Raw genomic sequence first — 21,666 nt, 5'->3', positions numbered from 1 at the left:
ATTTCATGAAAAATCAAAAGTAGTCAGTGGCATTTGATGAATTAAGAATTATAGTAACGGATAGTTAACGGTCAAACCTCATTAATGGCACGCCATGTCAATATAATGTTTGTCAGTGGCATTTGGTGAATTTTGTAAAACCCGATGGCATTTGGTGAATTTTTAAAGTACTCAGTGGCATTTGGTGAAATAGCCGTTTTATTTAAGTGTTGGAATAGAACCAACAAAGCCAAACATGTAGCATCTTTTGTATTAATTAAATGAGGGACATTCCCAAGAGCATTAGGCCAGAAAAACATGGTATGGTGATTCTTCTCAGCCACAATCACCACAAACTTTGGGTTCCACTTCTCATTTAGGAATTTTAAAGCCTACCAAAAGTTCATAATATGTTTGGTTACGAAAGTTAAAAATTATCAAAGAATAAAAGTCATGGGTGATATGTCCATTTTATATAGTATTTTACCCCCGCCCCTTGGTTATAATTAGTAGTGTTTTTGTCTCTTCAGAGCCACTTTTATTACTAATTGGTGTTTTCTTAGATTTGGTTGACTTTTATAGGGATTTGCGCTTTTGGAGTATTTTCCCAAGATATTATGGAGCAACAACGAGCATTGGAGAAGCACGACCAGTTTCTATAGCCCAGGGCCGGTTAGAGCCATCGAACCAGTGATTAAGGGCTCGGTGTATGTGATACCGGGGCATTTGGACCGAGTATTCAAGACCCAAAGAGGAAATTCGGATTGGCCCGAAGAATTGGAGCCCAATCGAAGTCCAAAGAGTGGCCCAAGAGTGCTGCTCGGCCAAAGGAGCGCCCGCCCGAACACGCGCCCGGCCAGGCGGGGGAAGCAAAGTTGGCGCCCGAACTCGCGCCCGACCGGGCGCGAGAGACACACCTGATGAGTAAAAAGGCGCGCCCGATCGGGGGGTGCCTCTCCCGATCGGGCGTGTGTTATTATTAGGCGGTTTAATCGTCGTTTAAGTTTGTTTTAGTTTAGGATTCTTGCTTAATATAAATAATTTTCTGTTAATCGTCGTTTAATCATGCGCGAGTAGTTTTATTTCTAGGGTTTGTGGAGATCCATAAATAATATGAAGGGGTAATTTATTGTTGTTGATTATTAATGCTTGATTAATTTCCTATTGATTGATTTAATGCTCTATGACTAGATTAGGCCTGATCTTTTATGCATGGGTTTGACAATATTAATTTGAGATTCGAGAGATGAGAATTGATGTTTAGGTCTAGTTTCAATAGGCAGGTTAATTTATACATAGTTAAGTTGAGATTCGAGAGATGAGATTTAATACCGGTAGATTAATTATGTGGTTGTAATATGTAGCGAAAGCCCTTTATGATCTGATTAATTGATGATTGATTATTATGTTTTACCCTGGAATGTTATTTATTGGTGAACCTATGCCCTAGGCCTTTATTCATTGTTTTCTCTTTACTCTTAATCTCTGTAGTTTAGTGTTATATTCATATTATTAAATTGTTACTTTATAATTTAGATTGCTTTAATTAATTAGGAATAGAAAGACTAGTTTCCCTGTGGATTCGACCCTAATTACCTATCTGCATTAGTTAGAGGATTTAGGAATTACTTTTGATTGGTGATACGACTTTAACCTGTCAAAATCCACCACCTTCACAAGAATCACAGGCGCCACAACAACAACAGCAGAAATATTACCACCCCAATGCTGGCCAGAAGAACCAACAACAACAACCCTCCTCATCTTCCGACCCTACTTTGGTAGAAATTAGAGCGATGCTGGATAATATGCAAAAGCACATGGAGAGTAGAGATGCCCAAACTGATTCGATCCTAGCACATAATAAAATTGTAGATAATCAAATTGCGCAAATTTCTGCTACTCTGCAAGCCCGTCAACAGGGGGCCCTACCAGCACAGCCGACCAGGCCTACGGATCAAGCTTATGCAATTACTCTAAGGAGTGGTTCACACTTTGAAGGGCCTCCTATGCCTAGAGATGATGAACCTATTTTAATAAATAATGCTAATCTTGATTCCGTTAAACCTGACAATGTAGCTAATAGCCCCACAAGGCTAAAGAATAGTACTAATATATCAGATTTTACATTGCAGGGTACGACTCCAGGGAAGGTAGTAGCTCCAGATAAGAGCAGTAATGCTCCAAAGCCAGTTATCAAACTTCCATTCCCCAATCGTCACTTGAAAACAAATTTGGATAAGCAGTTTGGTAAGTTTCTAGAGATGGTTAAATATTTGCAGGTAACAGTTCCCTTCACGGAATTAATTACACAAATACCTGCATATGTAAAATTCATGAAGGAAATATTGACAAGAAAAAGGTCTATTAGTGAGGTAGAGACAGTAGCTTTCACTGCAGAGTGTAGTGCCGTACTTCAAAATAAATCTCCACCTAAACTGAAAGATCCGGGTAGTTTTTCTATCCCTTGTCATATTGGCAATCTAATAATTGATAATGCATTATGTGATTTGGGCGCTAGCGTTAGTATTATGCCATTGTCTTTGTGTTCCAAGCTAAATATGGGTAAACTAAAAGCTACCAATATTACTCCACAAATGGCCGACCATTCTTTTAAATACCCCTTAGGTGTTTTAGAGGATGTTCTTGTTAGAGTAGGTAAATTTTATATACCTGTTGATTTTTTTGTTCTTGATATGGCTGAGGATATGCAAACCCCAATTATTTTGGCTATACTATTCCTTAATACGATAGGGGCAATTATAGATGTGAGATGTGGCAAATTAACACTATTATTAGGGGACGATAAAATTATTTTTAATCTTAATAATACCACTAAAAGCCCCATGACAGAGGAGAAGTGCTTTAGTGTTGATGTGGTTCAAAATTATTCTAAGAAGCCCAAAGCTCTTGTAAAAGATCCCTTGGAGGCGGTATCTTGTGTTCAATCCTTTACAGATGAAATAGACAAATGGCAGAAGGAAGTTGATGCAATAGAAAGAGCCCTTTACATTATCGATCTTGGCTTTGAGGATGAGAAGGTGGAATTAAACAAGCAAGCTATGGAAATTGAGCCTACAATAATTGTTCCGCCATATTGAGTTGCAAGTGCTAAATGTAGTGACAATTTGAAGTAACCATCGATCAAAGAGGGATCTTTGGTGCGTAGCATTGAAGAGCCCCCAGTCCAAATCAAGGAGGATCCACCAGATAAGGTGAATTGGCGTCCCACAGGGTATGTCAGGAAGCCGCGTTGTAGCCTAAACATCGCTCGATCGGGTGAGAAACAACCTAACCAAGCGTTAGGCCAAGGGTCCTAACTCTTGTACTTGATAAGAAGGTCGTGCAGGACCTAGATAAACCAGCGCTTTGCGGGAGACAACCCGTATTTTAATGCTTTTTGGACTAGTTTTTATTTCTTTTTCTTGTGAGAGTAGAGTGGAGGGAATCTAACGAGTTTTATGAGTTTTTGTATAGGTTTGAAGGAAAAGAGTTAGCCAAAAATTGAAGAAAAGAAGAAAGACACATATCGTCCAAGATTAGCCTCGTGCCCGATCGGGCGAAGCTCGCCTAACCGGGCGCGAGAGCAAAAGTTGAAAAGGCTTAATTTTTGCCCGATCGGGCGCGAAATTTGACGTATTCGGACATTTTAGATCGCCTGATCGGGCGAAGGGCGCCCGACCGGTGGCGAGAGTGGAAGAAATTTCGGGCACAAGATCGCCCGATCGGGCGAAGCTCGCCCGACTGGGCGTAAGAGGAAAGCAAAATTAAAACTTCAGAACGCCCGATTGAGCAACGGTCCGCCCGACCGGGCACGACACCACCGTGCTTCATTTCTTCTTCTTCTTTCTTTCTTCATTTCTCTTTTCCTCCATAACTTTCTCTCTCTAAAACCTTAAAACCTCTACCTTTTGTCTAAGATCTACTCTTCATTTCTCACCCAAATCCAATAATTTTTACATATTCTTAATACTCTCTTCATCCTCTACAATCCTATATAAAAATTTTTAAGTTTCAATCAAATAATTTTACCCCCATTTTTCTACTATGGCTTCAAAGAGGGCTCGATCAATTTTTGGGAGGAGTTCTAGTTCGAGGGAGGAGTACGATCCAGATTTGCAACTTTCCTATTGGCCAACAATCCGAATTGCTAGCCAGGAGCAAAAGGAACGGCTAGAACACCTTGCCGGGCGGGAGGTAAATCCTTCACGGTTGTTACACCGCCCTACTCTTTAATCTTAATTATGGTTTGTATGATTTTGTTAAACGATTTTTAAATGATATAGGAATGATAAAATTCGTTGGCATGCACTATCCTACATACCGTGAATTAACATGTGAATTTTTGTCTTCTTTAAAAGTTGTAAATAGTAGAAATGGACCGAACTTAATTTTTAGGTTGAACAATAGGAATATTAGTTTGACATATGTTGAATTTTGTAAATTATTTGATTAAACTCTGAATTACCTTTGCAATGGCATGCTCATTATAAAATGGGTTATATTTATCATGCACTAACTGGTTTACCGACCCCCGACCCTCAACATGCTAGTACGAAACCTATCCATCACCCTATCCAAAAAATCTGGCAATGATTGTCAGGATTGTGTTTTCTTGGTAGGAACGAGCCTCATAACGCCCAAACCAACGAACTAGCTGTTATTGGACACTATTGTGTATGGGTTTGGTAAACTGAACATAGGTAGATACATCATCCACCTCCTGAGTAGACATGCCACAACCATTACCCAGTCTCGTACCCCTATTCGTATAGGAGGCTTCATCACTAGGATAACAGTTAAAAAGGTCGGTTATATTGAGAGTGAACCCCACCATATGACTAACTGTGGACCGGATACCTATATGACTGCTAGGTATTTTGTGGAGTTGGGTTGGGTACGACTGGATAGTGAGCAGACCCCCCACTGGTGTATTAGGACTAGGACCGAGCGGCCATTGCCCATCTTAATTTTTAGGTTAAACAATAGGAATATTAGTTTGACATATGTTGAATTTTGTAAATAATTTGAATTAAACTCTGAATTACCTTTTCAATGGCATGCTAATTATAAAATGGGTGATATTTATCATGCTCTAACTGGTTTACTGACCCCGACCCTCAACATGCTAGTACGAAACCTATCCATCACCCTATCCCAAAAATCTGGCAATGATTTGCAGGATTGTGTTTTCTTGGTAGGAACGAGCCTCATAACGCCCAAACCAACGAACTAGTTGTTATTGGACACTATGTGTATGGGTTTGGTAAACTGAACATAGGTAGATACATCATCAACCTCCTGAGTAGACATGCTACAACCATTACCTAGTCTCGTACCCCTATTCGTATAGGAGGCCTCATCATTAGGATAGCAGTTAAAAAGGCCGGTTTTGTTGAGAGTGGACCCCACCATAAGACTAACTGTGGACCGGATACCTATATGACTGCTAGGTATTTTGAGGAGTTGGGTTGGGTACGACTGGATAGTGAGCTGACCCCCCACTGGTGTATTAGGACTAGGACTGAGCAGGCATTGCCCATCTTAATTTTTAGGTTGAACAATAGGAATATTAGTTTGGCATATGTTGAATTTTGTAAATTATTTGAATTAAACTCTGAATTACCTTTTCAATGGCATGCTGATTATAAAATGGGTGATATTTATCATGCTCTAACTGGTTTACCGAACCCCAACCCTCAACATGCTAGTACGAAACCTATCCATCACCCTATCCCAAAAATCTGGCAATGATTTGCAGGATTGTGTTTTCTTGGTAGGAACGAGCCTCATAACGCCCAAACCAACGAACTAGATGTTATTGGATACTATGTGTATGGGTTTGGTAAACTGAACATAGGTAGATACATCATCCACCGCCTGAGTAGACATGCCACAACCAGTGCCCAGTCTCGTACCCCTATTCGGTTAGGAGGCCTCATCACTAGGATAGAAGTTAAAAAGGCCGGTTTTGTTGAGAGTGGACCCCACCATATGACTAACTATGGAATGGATACCTATATGACTGCTAGGTATTTTGAGGAGTTGGGTTGGGTACGACTGGATAGTGAGCAGACCCCCCACTGGTGTATTAGGACTGGGACCGAGCAGCCATTGCCCATCTTTTCCCTACCTAGTCCTGACTTGACCGCCTTTCCCCCTGGGTAAGCATTTTACACGTATGACCTTTTAGTTGCCCATGCTAGGGGGCAAACACCACCAGTACCACCACCAGTTCCACCACCCCAGCCTGAGCCCGAGGTAGCTCTTTCACCACCTCGCATGTCTCACTCTGTCCCCCATGTTAGCTATAACCCAGTTTGGGACCTTCAGAGTATAGGTCAGGCTTTAGGCCGTATTGAGCATTCCCACACTGACCTTAGGAGGATGGTAGGCTCCATTGACCATAGGTTAGGGTACCTTGAGAGGAACCAGGGTAGAGCTCTCTACCCTATGTATGATGATTATGCTCGTCGGGGCAACATTCTTGACGATGCCATTTACCATGACTCGTTTCAGCCTCCACCCCAGGGATACGATAGGGATCCCACTGCCCATGGTATTTATACTGACTATTCTGCCTTCCATGGGTACGACCAGGACATTCCTTTCGGGGGACCGGCGGGGGGGAGTTTTTACGCTGATTATTTTGGTGGTAGTTCTTCTAGTGCAGGTGGTGCAGGTGGCAGCGGAGGTGGAGGATTCAGCTCCATGGATGAGGATGATGAGGACTAGCCATGATGTGCTAGTTCCCGAGCCAATGAGGACATTGTCTGATTCTGGCTTGGGGGAGATTTTGGATTTGGTATCTTTCTTTTTCTCTTTTCTTTTGTTTTTGGTGTGTTTTCTTAGTTTAGATTTATTACTTTCTAGGTTAGTTTTATTGTTTTCTTATATGAAAAAATACAAAAAATTTTGAAAATTAAAAATCCAAAAATACGTTCCAATGAATTGTAAATCATGATTCCCTGTGCCCCATACATGGAAAATATTGTTTTGATTCTTGGTATATGATGATAAGCATTGTGGATTTGTTGATCATGATTTGAAGTTTGATTGCTTAGATGTGCTAACATGCGTCAATTTTGCCAACCGTTTGTGAATATAGTGCTTGACTAGTTGATTTGGTTAGGAATGTGTGATAAATCCTGGTATGTCAATGAATTTGAGTATTGATTTGTAACTATAAGTAATGTTTATATGATTCATTATTATGCACATTGTGGAGGACTAAGGCATTTGTTCTTTTAGGTAGCCTCCAGATGATTGTAGATACATTTGTTCCATTATTGCTACCCATGTTGTTGCCTTGACTTCTTGTTGTTTATTAGCCACATTACAAGCCTATTTTGCCCCATTGGTTACTAGCCCAAGGTTGGCTTTGGGGAGCTATTAGTGAGTGAGGTGAGGGAGTTTGTAGTGTGCTTATTATTTGCACAATTTGGGTGGGTTTTGAGAATTTATTTTGTTCTTGATCATGTTTATTTTTGATGAGTATGAATGTTTAATCCTCTTGAGGAAAAAAATAAAGTATGATGTTGTGAAAAAAAAGTGAAAAAAAATAAGTGAGCTTCAAAAGGAAAAAAAGAGCAAAGAAAAAAAATTGTTCAATGTTCAAATGTTCTAGTTGGAGGTTAATCAAAAGAAAAAAAAAATAAGATGATGAGTTTCAATGAAAAATTCAAGTTTGGAAAATAAAGTTTTTTTATTCACTCCAGTTTTTCATTACCAATCTTTTGAGTGAAATTTGTTAGTGTTGGGATTGTTGTTTATGATTGGAGAATATTTAGTGGATTTTGTTGGAGTTGATCATGTAGGAGATGTTGATCATTATTTATTTTGATCATGGGTTTTATTAGGATTTGCTCCTTTAAGCATAGCTTTTCTCTCACTTGTTCCCAGATGTTTCCTACCCTTTACCCTAGCCTTACATTACAAGCTTTAAAGACCTTCCGACCTTTGTGCATAGAGTTGAATGAATGTGAAAGTGTTGCTTATCAATGCAAGTTATGATTTGACATATTTTGAGTCGACTAGTAGGTTGAGTCTACATCTTTTTATACACAAGAGAGTGTGAGTTGGGAGGGCATTGTTCACATAAAGGCTTTGGTTGGAGAATGATCGAGTACATCTTTTACTCGCCACATAAATGAGAGTTGAGTGTGTGAGCACTAGTCTTGAAATCTATATGCTCCTGTGGTTTGCTTTATTTGATAATTGTTAGGGAGGAAGAGTAATTGGATGAATTTGATTGGTTAACTTTGAAGCATTTTTATTAGATTTACCTTTAATTATTTATGCTTGATTTTTACTTTATGGGGTAAAGCATATTTATTTATTCATTGATGAGATCTTTGTTTAGAGACAAGCAAAGGTTTGGCTTGGGGGAGTTTGATATGTCCATTTTATATAGTATTTTACCCCCGTCCCTTGGTCATAATTAGTAGTGTTTTTTGCTCTTTAGAGCCACTTTTATTACTAATTGGTGTTTTTGTAGATTTGGTTGACTTTTGTAGGGATTTGCGCTTTTGGAGTATTTTCCCGAGATATTATGGAGCAACAACGAGCATTGGAGAAGCACGACCAGTTTCTATAGCCCAGGGCCGGTTAGAGCCATCGAATCAGTGATTAAGGGCTCGGTGTATGTGATACCGGGAAATCAGGATTGGCCCGAAGAATTGGAGCCCAATCGAAGTCCAAAAAGTAGCCCAAGAGTGCCGCTCGACCAAAGGAGCGCCCGCCCGAACTCGCGCCCGGCCGGGCGAGAAAGCTGAGTTGGCGCCCGAACTCGTGCTTGGCCGGGCGCGAGAGACACACCTGATGAGTAAAAAGGCGTGCCCGATCGGGCGGTACCTCGCCCGATCGGGCGCGTGTTATTATTAGGCGGTTTAATCGTCGTTTAATTTTTTTTTTTAAGTTTAGGATTCTTGCTTAATAATATTAATACTTTTCCGTTAAGCGAGTTTAGAATCTTCTTTTTACTCTTTCTTAATTCTTACCTTAGATTTTCTCTATCTACTTAGTTTTAGATTAGTTTCTCTCTCTAATACTTTGTTCTTAACTCTACTTTTAATTCCAGATTACTTTGGTAACGATTTCTTTTTTCTTAATCTTAGTTATTTATTTATTTCTTTGATCATGTCTTATTTTATTGCTTTGATTAGTTTAGATTTAATTATGAGTGAGTAGTTTTATTTCTAGGGTTTATGGGGATCCATAAATAATATGAAGGGGTAATTTATTTTTGTTGATTATCAATGCTAGAATAATTTCCTATTGATTGATATAATGCTCTGTGACTAGATTAGGCCTGATCTTTTATGCATGAGTTTGATAATATTGATTCGAGATTCGAGAGATGAGAATTGATGTTTAGGTCTAGTTTCAATAGGTAGGTTAATTTATAAATGGTGAAGTCGAGATTCGAGAGATGAGATTTAATACCGGTAGATTAATTCTGTGATTGTAATACGTAGCGAAAGCCCTTTATGATCTGATTAATTGATTTATTGATGATTGATTATTATGTTTTACCCTGGAATGTTATTTATTGGTGAACGTATGCCCTAGGCCTTTTGATAAGTGAATTTTATGTCACTTTTAGGGTGTTTATTGAGTCGCTTTCCGGCTTATTTTCTAATAATTTAACTCTTTTTATCCTTTATTTCTATTATTTTCTTATTCTTGTCTTTTGTCTTTTATTTGAGTGTTTTGGTAATTTTTAGAGTTTTTGTGTTTAGTATCTTTATTTGATTAGTTTTAGTTTATTTTCGTAGTTTTAGTTAATAATTTCCCTCTTTTCTCGTTTTATTTATTTTCTTTTAGTTTCTAGCTTGTTTCATTTTATTTTTTTTATTTCATTTAATTTTATTATTTCTTTAGTTTTAGCATTTTATTTTACTTTATTTATCTTATTTTATTTTACTTTATTTTACTTTATTTTATTTTATTTTATTTTATTTTATCTTTTGATAATCCCCTCGTGTTGTTTTTGGTTGTAGGTGTTTTCGGGTCCCTGGTCGATCGGGTTCAAGGTCCGAGAATTAAGTCAAACAACATGCTCCAAGCTGTCCTAGCTACAATCAACCACTAAGTTCCCCTGCTCTAGCAATAACAGCACCCACCATCTCCTCCACACAAAGCGTCACAGCCACGCACCTGTCAACCACCAATCACCACCGCAACAGCCATCACCATTTCCCCTACTCCCTCACGCACTCCAGCCATCAGTCACCACCAAACCACTCACCAATTAAACCGCTCAACTCATAGCAGCAAACCACCATCAACAACCACCCATCAATCCGACTCCACCAGCCACCGCATCCTCACAACACACCACCTCTGCCACCATCTCCTCCTCACTAGCCCACAACTCCACCAATTTCACTCCTTTGATTTCCCCCTCCTCTTCTCACCCTCACGCAACAAGAACCACCTGAACTCACCTCCAATCTACCTCTGTCAGCCACTAATTAAGACCACCATCAGCCACCAAAACAACAACAACAATTGCAGCCCGCAATTCGCCCAACACCCAAACAACTCACCAATTAAGCCACGCAACTCACAGCAACCCAAACTCACAGAGCAGCCAATTTGCGGCCGCGCAGCCCTGTTTGAAAGCGCACAAATTGGAGTCCAAAATCAAAGTTGAGGCAGTAGCTTTGCGCGACCTATGCGCGATGTCTTCGCAGGCGCGCATTTCTGGGTTCATATTGAACCATATTACGAGCTTCGCACGTGAATTTAATTAAAATCGGACGGCTGCGATGTGATGATGCTTGATGATGATAATACTAATTGAAATTGATGAGCGGTGGTGATGATGGTTGATGATGAGCAACCACGAAGTGAATTTGGGGGAATTAGGGGTCTGATGCTTTTCGTGGGTTTACATCTTTTTTTTTTCCTTTTTTTTTTCTTCTTTATTTTAGTTTTGATATGTAATTAGTTTATTTAGTTTTCTTTTTATTTTCCTTTCATTTTAACTTGTATTATAAATACCCCCTTTGGGGTTATTTTCTCTTAACTTTTAATCAACATTTTTTTTACCTAGTTTTGGAGTAGTTTAGCATTTTTTTTTTCTCTCTTAGTGTTAGATTAGGATTTTCTCTCTCTAGTTTAGAAGTAGTTGTAGAGAGAGAAAGCTTGGATTTCCATGGAGTTTTTGAGAGGTTGAAGAAGCAACTTTGTAGAACTTCTTCTCATCTATTCAATGAGCATTTTCTAACTTTCTCTCATCTTTATTTCTTTGCTTAATTCTTAGTTTTTGCTTTTTGTTTGCTGATTTGAGTACATTAATTAGTTTGTTTGTTTAATCTTGTTTTTATTCTTATTTTACCTTGTTTTTCATGTCTTTCTTCATTATGTTAGCTTAGGTCTTGTTCTAGGGAATTGGATGAAGGTTATATTAATGAATTGAATGATTGATTGTGATTAGTATGAAATTGTTTCTTGATTATTGTGTATGGGTGATGCTTCTATGGATTAGAATCTTTCTAGCTAATCGATTCTATGCTCTTAATTGTGCTTTCAATCAATTGTGTGAGAGTGAGTTGGTTGAGAGGCATAAATTCTTCCGTACCTTTGCTAGGCTAGTTGCACGAGAGTGAATTAGTTTAGTAGGATAATTAGCATGCTTAATTGTGCGAGAGTGAGTTAAATGTGTTGATTTTCCTAGTCGAGGTCATTTTCATCTAATTGTATGATGTTGTTTAATGCATTGATGTAATTGGATTCCATTTTCCCTAGTTTTAGTTATTTGTTCTTAGTAGTGTTTGATTTAATCTCTCTCTATTTCACAACCTTTCCTACTAGTCTAATTTGCACAAATTGATACACTTAGTCTTCGTGGTTCGACCCTTTACTTGCCACTTACTAATTTAGTGTAAGTTTAGGTATTATAAATTTCTAATTTGGTTAGGGTTAGTAGACCAACGACCTACTTCCACCCTCGATCACCTTTATTCATTGTTTTCTCTTTACTCTTAATCTTCGTAGTTTAGTTTTATATCCATATTATTAAATTGTTACTTTATAATTTAGATTGCTTTAATTAATTAGTAATAGAAAGACTAGTTTCCCTGTGGATTCGACCCTACTTCCCTATCTGCATTAGTTAGAGGATTTAGGAATTACTTTTGATTAGGTGATACGACTTTAGTCTGTCAATGGGAAAACCTTAATGGTTTTGAAATAAAAAATGATGCATAGATCTTAACTACTAATCAGGCAAAAACACGTACCTAAATATGATAATATGTTCAATTGCCATAGAAATCAAGCAGATCATATGATGACCCATTTTAGAACTGCTTAAGCTTAAGACAACATTTACATAAGTAACATCTTTAGAAGACATATCTCATGACACCTTCATCTTAGACACAAAATTGTCAATCATTTCGACCTGCGAAGACTGAGTCCTTAGACACCATGTATTGTGAAATCAATGATCATTCCCTGGAGCTAATAACCTAAAGAGCATAAGAACAAACAACATCAATTAATGTTGATAGCAAATTTTCCTTAAAATGACGAGGAAGGGGACTGTAGAAATAAATGCTACGGTGATTCGTGAGATACATCCATCCCAAAAATTATTGCGGGCACTTTTGAGATTAGTGGTATAGAAAGAGTATGCTCAACAACGAACATGGAGTTCAATCCACCAAGTTGCATGAACTCCAACATCAAATTTTAATTATAATTGCAGCTTGGTGAGTTGAACTCCATGAAAACCTCGGTGATTAAATGATAATATTACAAAAATGAAAATTATAAATATAAAAAAAAAAAAACCAAATTGAATTAAACATAAACAATTTGACTGAAGCCAATATAAAAAACATTCTTACAAATTTTTAAGCTTTATAGCATATGTAAGTGACCTAGAAGGCCTCAATCAGAGAAGAAACATTCAACATGTGATCATATGAACAAAAATTTACATAGTAGGTTTAGATGCTAAAAGAGAAGATTAGTGCTCTTGCTGACATTTCTTGATTTTGAGATTAAGCTTTTAACATTTCTAAATTCTAATGCAGTCTATACTTGATTCCCTTTTTAAGGCAAGTTCTAAATAAGTAAAGAGCTATAGAAGAGAGCATCCCTATGCCTAAAGTTGTTAACACACTAGTAGAAAAAAAGCATTAGGCACCCCCCATATGGCACCGGTTCAGCCTAAACCGGTGCCCAAAACCGGTCTAGAATTGGGCGGGTTTTTACCAAAAGAGAAAAGGCACCGGTTCAGCCTGAACCGGTGCCAAAAATCAAAAAGGCACCGGTTTGAACCGGTGCCAATTGAACCGGTGCCCTTGTTAGATTTTAAAAAAAAAAAAACCGGTCAACTTATCTATATTATAATTGTATTCCTAACCCTAGAGAACTAACTCAGCTTCATTCTCCTTATAATTGATTAGCTGCCTCTCTCCTCCTTCTCTCTCCTCTCTTCTCTATCATCTTCCTTCTCGATCTCTCCGACCACAACGCGCGAAAAATCAATAGAGATCTCTTCTCTATTGTCCTCTTTCTCTGTCTGATCTCGCTCTCCTCTTCTTTCCCCCCTCTTCTCCGACCTTTCTTCTCCCTTCTGTCTTTTGCCCACCGTACCACCGCTACTAACCACCGCGACTAACCACCGTCGCCACCTACTGTTTCTGGGTTTATTATTCGAGGTAAGGGTTTACTAACCACCGCCGCCACCTGCATGTTTCTGGGTTTATATTCGAGGTAAGGGTTTCTGTGTTTGATTATTTTTGGTAAATGCCTTGATTTTTTTTGGTTTGATTGTTGTAATATTGTTCGAAATTGATGGGTTTAATTGATTTTTGAATTTTCTGGGATGATTTTGAATTTTTTTTGCGTTTAATTGATTTTTGAAATTGATTTTTCTGGGTTATGAGTTTTAATTGATTTCGAAAATTTTGGGAATAATTTTAATTGATTTTTCTGGGTTCTGAGTTTAATTGATTTCGAAAATTTTGGGAATAATTTTAATTGATTTTTCTGGGTTCTGAGTTTAATTGATTTCGAAATTGATTTTGAATTTTTTTTTTCGTTTAATTGATTTTCGAAATTGATTTTCTGGGTTCTGAGTTTAATTGATTTCGAAAATTTTGCATTTAATTGATTTCGAAAATTTTGTGGTTAATTGTGTTTCGATTTTTTTGCGTTTTGTTTGGTTATTTATTTATTAAATTATTTTGATTTTTGAGTTCGTACATGAGTTTTCCGTTTTTTTTTTTTTTTTGCATTTTTTTTGTGAGTTTTATTGACTTATGGGTTTTAATTGATGCAGGTGTTAATTGATGCACAACGATTCAAGACTTTGATTTTGGAATATTGTTTTTGATGTTGTAATTTTTATTTGTATTTTTCAATATCAATTTAACGTTGAATTTTATTGTATGATTATAATTCATTGTATTTTTTTATTTTTTTTTTGTATTGTACAATAACAGTTTAATATATTGATATACTCCATTTCATTGTCTTTTGCACTTGTTCTAATTTATATTTTGATGTTCTAATTTATTTTAGTTGATTTAAAGGCAACAAAAAAAAAAAAAAAAAAATATTTTGGGCAGTTTTGGCTCCGGTTAACCGGTGCCAAAACCAATGAAATAAATATTTTCTTACATTTTTTGCACCGGTTAACCGGTGCCTAATTGGATATATGGCACCGGTTTTGAACCGGTGCTATAAAGGGGGTATTTGGCACCCCCCACATACGCAGCGGTTCAAACCGGTGCCTTAGACCAGGTTTGAACCGCTGCCAAACCACTTTTTTCACCTAGTGACATTCCTAAATCCTGATGCAATCTATACTACTTCCAATATAAATTTTCTTCTTCGGATCTAGATTAAAAATATACAAAAGCTAATTCCTTCGTCTACAAATAATACTCAAGTACCATGTTTTATTTCCTCATGAATTAGGCAGTGATATGTTTGACCAAATTAACCTCCATATTTCACCTTTTCTCTCGTGAGTTCTTGAAGTATAATCAAAATCTAAGTGTCCAACTATAAGTACACATGTTCTAATTTCTGCATGATACATTACTTACAGCTTGAAACCCAAGGTGATGCCACTAATAAAGAAAGAAGTTGTAGAGTATTCTAATATTAAAATTTTAATTCTCATACAAAGAGCAGGTATTGTGGTTTTTGTTCCACTTGGCCTAAAAATGGCGTAACAATCTTCATATTGCATAGTGAAATTGCATGGAGAGCACTTACTTCTTAAGCCAAAAAGGCATCATGATTAATCAAGGTTCAAGATAGTAATTACATTAAGTATTTGCCTACATCAAACTTCAGAACTCATGACACTATAGCAAAAAGTCATGTATATATGACCATTCAACATTACTACACCTGGAATAAGAATAAGATTATTTAGTAAGACATACTCAGAATATGTTACTTCCGACTCCAAGTTTCCAACATCATGGCTCCAATTTGAATAAATGAGATAATGACTCCACTTGTTATACGAGCTGGTCATTTATGAGCTAAACTCTAATTTAATTTTTAAGGATGCCGTGAGGACATTCCAGGATAATGGAAGAGCTGCTTTCTAACATAATTAACTTAAAACACACCAAAATTTTGCAGCATATTATTGGTTAGTGGATGCTCTCATAAATCATAATAGGTATTGATTGTACTCGTTCAGTCATTTAAGTGGTTTAGAATAGAAATAAAGTATACTTCCTTACAAATAAATAACATACCACAACGCCATAGTTGATCAAGAAATCAACAAATGAAAATAAGTAAGACATTTGTTGAGTAAATTACAAAAATCAGCAAGACATATTTGTTGAGTAAATCACAAAGCTTTCCAACTATGGTGGCCAAGTATACAACACTTTTTTAAAAAACCATCAAGAACACCAAAGTGCCTCGTGCATCTACAATTTGTCATCACATAAATTGTCAAAACCTCAATGTAATATTTAGAAACCATTCATTCTAACTACTATAAGAACTAAAACATAATCGATATCACAACATCACTATCACCATCACCAGTAGTATCAAATGTACGCAACCTTGCCCCTAAAGTCACAAACTGACCATCATTTTCATTCTACTCTTGATTCAAGACGCATCAGGTTTAAATTACATGACAACTAAATGGAGACATTTAAGTATAATCCATGCAATTTGAAGCTCGAAAAACCAACAAGAAAATACCTAGAATAAACTCTAGGATAAGCATGAGGAGCAGAAGAGCAGAAAGCATGACCACCAACAATGCCACTAGACTTGTGTAGGGAATATTTCAAGCATTACCCCAAACTTGAAACCCACTAAGATCATACACTTAAGCATGGTGGTGTCCAAAGGGAAAGAAGCAAGAGCAAAAGAGTCGCCAACAAGTTTTAGGAACTTGTAAACCGTTCACAGGGTGAAGGTTACACCCCTTAACGATCCAGGAGATCATTAACTCCAATAGGTCTGGAACCAAGACTGGATGTTCGGGGATGAAGGTACAAATCCAATCTAAAAGAGAAAGAACTTGCCCTAATAATAGGCCTCTACTTTATTCTACTCGTATTCATGTGCGCTTTCTAACTAACATGGAATCAATAGGTTGACCCTAAACCTGTTTATCTATGTTGGTTGAGTATTAATGCACAAACAATACTATTATTGGCGATCACTTGAATTATAATCATATTAACCCTAAACAAGATTATTAATTATCATATTAAGCATGATTACTAGTACCAATTCCCTTTAAATATGCATAAAAGTCGTGATCAAGCAATAACAATGAATATAATCAAGCAACATAATAACAATAATAATCATGTTAAAAAATAAATCATAATAATAGTAAGATCCTAGGCATTATACTAACAAGATTAATAACACACCCTAGCATGTCCCTAACTAATAAAAATCAAAGCTTTAGCCCTAACAGTACATGATACTAACATGCTATTAAGAAAGAAAATAGGAAGCATTCTAACATGATACTAGAAATCAAAATAACAACCTAAACATGATTTCTGTATCATAGTATCAATAAAACAATTAAAGCACATACTTTGATGCCTTGTATCTCTTTCTAATAATAAAATACACGCGTTAGTAACTTCAAGGAAAATATAAAATCAAAACAATTAAATTAAATAATTGAAATAGAGATTTGGGACCAAACCCTCAGAAATACCAAATCTTTCACGCCTAGGGCGAAGGCAACTTCGAACTTGGCTAGGTGTGTCTAGTGCTAATGTATGAGAAATTTTGTTTGTAAAAGGCTAGCCTAGAAAGAGGGAGAGAAAGAATAAGCTTTAGCTTAGAGAGAGACGAGAATTAGAGAATTCTGGTTGAGAATTGATGATTGAAAACGGAGGTCTAAGGACCCTATTTATAATAAAATAGTCCAGAATCAGTAAAAAGAATAAGAGTTCGAAAAGAAATAAATCACGCCTCTGTCGCCAACAACAGGACCTTTCGCCAAGCGACAGGGTCTGTCGTTTGGCACTGCCATACAGTTTTTGCGGATTTTGTTTTTATCATATTTTTTGATCCAATAGTCCAAATAATTCATATAATATGTCATTGGAAATCTCTTGAGATCTACTTTCCAACCCAATTAAAGTCAGATAAAAATCTTTTGTAGATAAAAAGATGTGGCCGAAATAGTGGAAGGGTGTCAGTTTTGGATAGAGTTTCGTATCTCATTCATATCTTTTTCGTTATAGCTCGGAATTAATATTATAATATATCATTGGAAAGATAATTTCAAGATCTATTCAACCATATAAAATTTGGATAAATATTATGAGGAACAAAAATAATATCTGAATATATTCCATTTCGTACAAAACAAGGAATCTCAAAAGGAGTAGTTTTATTCAATTTCAAACTCTTTGAAACATAATTATCAATCCTAACTCCATTAGGATTTAAGAGAACCTTCTAGAGTATTCTAGAAGACTATAATCAATAGTAATAGCTTTAGGAATTATAATTAATAATAGGCTCTCCACTAGATCATTTGACCGTACGTAAGAACCAAACCGGACCCAGTTTAGTATTTTTGCCATAACTTCCTCATTATTCATCGGAATTGGGCTTATAATATGTCGTTGGAAAGATCTTTTTAAGCCCTATCCAACTACACTATTATTGGACCTTATCAAGGACCAAACTAAACTAGAATGCACGTTTTTCATAAATAGGGTAAGAAAATAAATATTATCAAAAACAGAAAGAAGAGGTATTTTAATAAAAATATCCTCATCACTAAACTTTTCACACTTTAACCTTGTTCAATAATCAAATGACATTAAAGGTATTCGTCACTGGGTTTGGTTTTGGGGGATACACATTTAGGTGTCTACAGAAGCCCCCACTTTGACCGAGTTTGGAGAAACGCAAGTTTCGAAAACAAAAGTCAAAGTAGCGATAGGGACGGAGAATGATTCAAAACGTTCTGCGATCTTAAATCATTCTTGTAACGCCGATACCTGCAAACTAGCGTTAGTTAAACAGATAAGAGAGTTAAGAAACGCGTATCTTGCACCGTCGAACACACGTCTCCGTCGATAACCGATTTGTTGCTGCATTTGTCGTTGTGACAACCTTCAACAAGCTAGGGAACGCCATCTTGCTATTTTGATGTTCACTCGTCTCTGAAAAATAGAGCTTTTTTGGATATGTCCACGCGTCTCTAAACAAAGAGCTTTTTTTTATATGCCCACGCGTCGCTAAGCAAAGAGCTTCTTTTTTGTTTGGCGATCTTCCTCAAGCTAGGGGATACCGCCTGAAGAATGCTACGCCTGTAACTGCCTCTAATTTCCGCTATGATAGTCTTCTGCAAGCCTGAGAATACTATCAAAGATTGCTTCGCCTGAAACGATCTTCTACCGCCTTGTGACCATCTTCCTCAAGCCAGGGAACATGATCAAAGATCGCTTTGCCTGAAGCCATCCTCAATTGTTGCGATTATATTCCGAAGAAAATTACCGAAGATCAACGCCTGCCGATCCTTAATGTTGTTTGAATTTTGCTGTTGATGCTTTGGGTTATGACAATCCTCTTTTTCATCAAGAACAATTGTCAACACGACTCTTGTATGATGTATGACAATCCGATTTAGGGAAAGTTGTCAATGTCACATAACAATCCATCCTTGGAAATGTTGCTATGATTAAGCGACAATCCGTATCTCGGAAAATTTGCCAAAATCCAATTTTGGGAAAATTTGCCAATGATTCGTAACAATCCGTCATAAGAACTTTGCTACGATCGACAATCCACATCTTGGAATATAACTCTTGAAAGCAATCCACCTTGGAAATTTGCCAACGTTATGCGACAATTCTTTTAGGAAACTATTGCCACTATTGACAATCCACGCGTTGGAACATTTGAAAAAAAGAGTTGACCGACAATCCTTTTCGAGAAAATTTGCCACTTACTGAAATGAATGACAATCAACGTAAAGGAACCTTTGCTGAAATTTATGATGAGTAGAGACCTACGACAATTCTTTGGGAAATTTTGCCATAGGGAACTATGTGTATGACAATCCAATCTCGGAAAACTTGTAGAGATGACAATCCGAACTTGGAAAAAATTGCCAAATTGAGAAAGAGCACGGCAATCTACGCTTGGAAATTTTGCCAGAGATGACAATCCAATCTTGGAAAAATTGTCGTTTAAGAAGAATGCGCGACAATCCACTTTAGGAAATATTCAGTTGGGGATGACAATCCAATCATAGAAAAGTTGTCGTATAAGTGGTTGCTTTTGAACCGATGCGTTGGTACTTGTAATGAGCCAATGCTTAGGCGCTTAAGCTAAGTGAGACGATCGTCATCAGGTCAATCACTTACTGCGATTGTAATCGAGCCGACTACTAATCATGTCAATTTGCTTATAGAGGCTGATTGGCGTACCAAGGAACCCAAAATTCCTGTATGAGGTCCGCATAATCCAATATGGGACCACGCATCTCGTCGCTGCACCGACGCTCGCCAGAAAATATTGTCGCCGCATTCTCGCTCTGTCACCAGGCGATAGCCTTGTCGTCTGACGCTGGAGTTAGGTTTTCATTCGCGAATTTTTAAAAAAATACGGGAATGTTCTTGCTCACTAGAATGTACCTGCATTTATATTTTGAACTATAGGACTTTGCTTATCTTTCTTTATGGTTGACCGAAGACTTAGTGTTGCTTGACATGACTCGAAGTTGACTTGACTCGATGTGACTCGTGTGTGCGTAGTGTTGACTCATGAAACTCGATATGTACATGACTCAAAATGCAAAAAAACAAAAAATTCGTCATTTTTGTGGAGGGTACCGACTTTCTCGAGAAAAAAAAAGACGCGAAAAAGAAAGAAGCGAAGATTTTGAAGGTGCATGTTGAGTGAGCATAATCCGTTAACGTTGTCTCTCATAGTACAAGGATTGTAACATCTTAGACTATCCTTATTGACTTTATAATAAAAGTATTTAGGTGACTTAGGCGCGGAGGCTAAGTACTTCATACTTTGTGATGCAATGATGATTGATTTTGATATGACAAGGCATGCTTCAGCGTTGTGTAAAGATTTCATGGCAAAGGGTTCCTAAGGGAAGTATATTTGGTCATGTATCTTTGATGTGTGTGAGAGTGACACTAAAGTTAGTCCGCAAGGGCTAAGTGTGTGGAAAATTATATTTAAAAGAGACAAATGGTGGTAACTCTTAGGCTAGGTAGGCTAATAATGTAGTGATCAAGTCCCCAAGTCTAGCTCTAAATGGATAGGGATGAGCATAGGAGACCCCTTGATATGATCAACTATGAACGTAAATATGAATGCATTTTTATTGCAGCTGCACCCCAATGTGAGGTTTCCTACGTATCCGTTAGGAATCAGGTCAAACGTAGCTCTAGTCGAACCTCGCACAAGTGTGTGTATACCTCAAAAAGGTCTTTTTAAGGGTTGTAACGTGGTTAAGCTAAAGGTTTGGAGAAGAAGAAGGGGATAAAAGCTCAAGACCCTAGATAAGCCCCAAAGGTGCGCAATCTTGCTTTTGAATCTTTGTATTATTATGCTTGAGATTTCTCATTTTTAAATTCTCTTTTATATTTTTGCTTTCTTTTTTTGCTTTTGCATTTTCATGTTTGAGTCTTTTTCTATAAGTGTGGGCAATCCCGATCATGTAGTCTATCACTCCCTTGGCATTCATGTTTCTCAGGCACGGTACCGAGCACTCGATAAAAGACCCAATCTGAGACGTGTTCATATCAAAGACATTGGAACACTTGCCCTTTTGCACACTTTTATTGTTTTTGCTATTTTAATTTTTGATACACTCAAGATTTTGTTCTTTGAAAATTGCATAAGTTACACACCATCCCATCCCAAGGTTAGGTAGATGTGAGTCAAAGAAAGAAAGGTCTATCGTTAGACGAGGCTTAAAGTTGTTTATCAAGAAAGGATTGTATATTTGAAAGGGTGAAAGGAGATATGATATGGCTACAAGGGGTGACTCAAATCATTGGTATACCTTGTTCCCCCTTGTGCTTAGTTTGGAATTTTTTTTTTGTTTGGGCAATACAATGATCATGTGTAACGAAATAAATGCTCATTTTATTTAAAAAGTGAAGGGTAAAAATCAAACTCTAAAAAATAAATTAAAGGAGGATGAAGGGTGCTTATGCTAGA

This window comes from Chenopodium album, chromosome 3, assembly GCF_948465745.1.
Source record: "Chenopodium album chromosome 3, dcCheAlbu1.1, whole genome shotgun sequence".
NCBI classification, from domain to species: domain Eukaryota; kingdom Viridiplantae; phylum Streptophyta; class Magnoliopsida; order Caryophyllales; family Amaranthaceae; genus Chenopodium; species Chenopodium album.
This window is presented reverse-complemented; position numbering follows the sequence as displayed.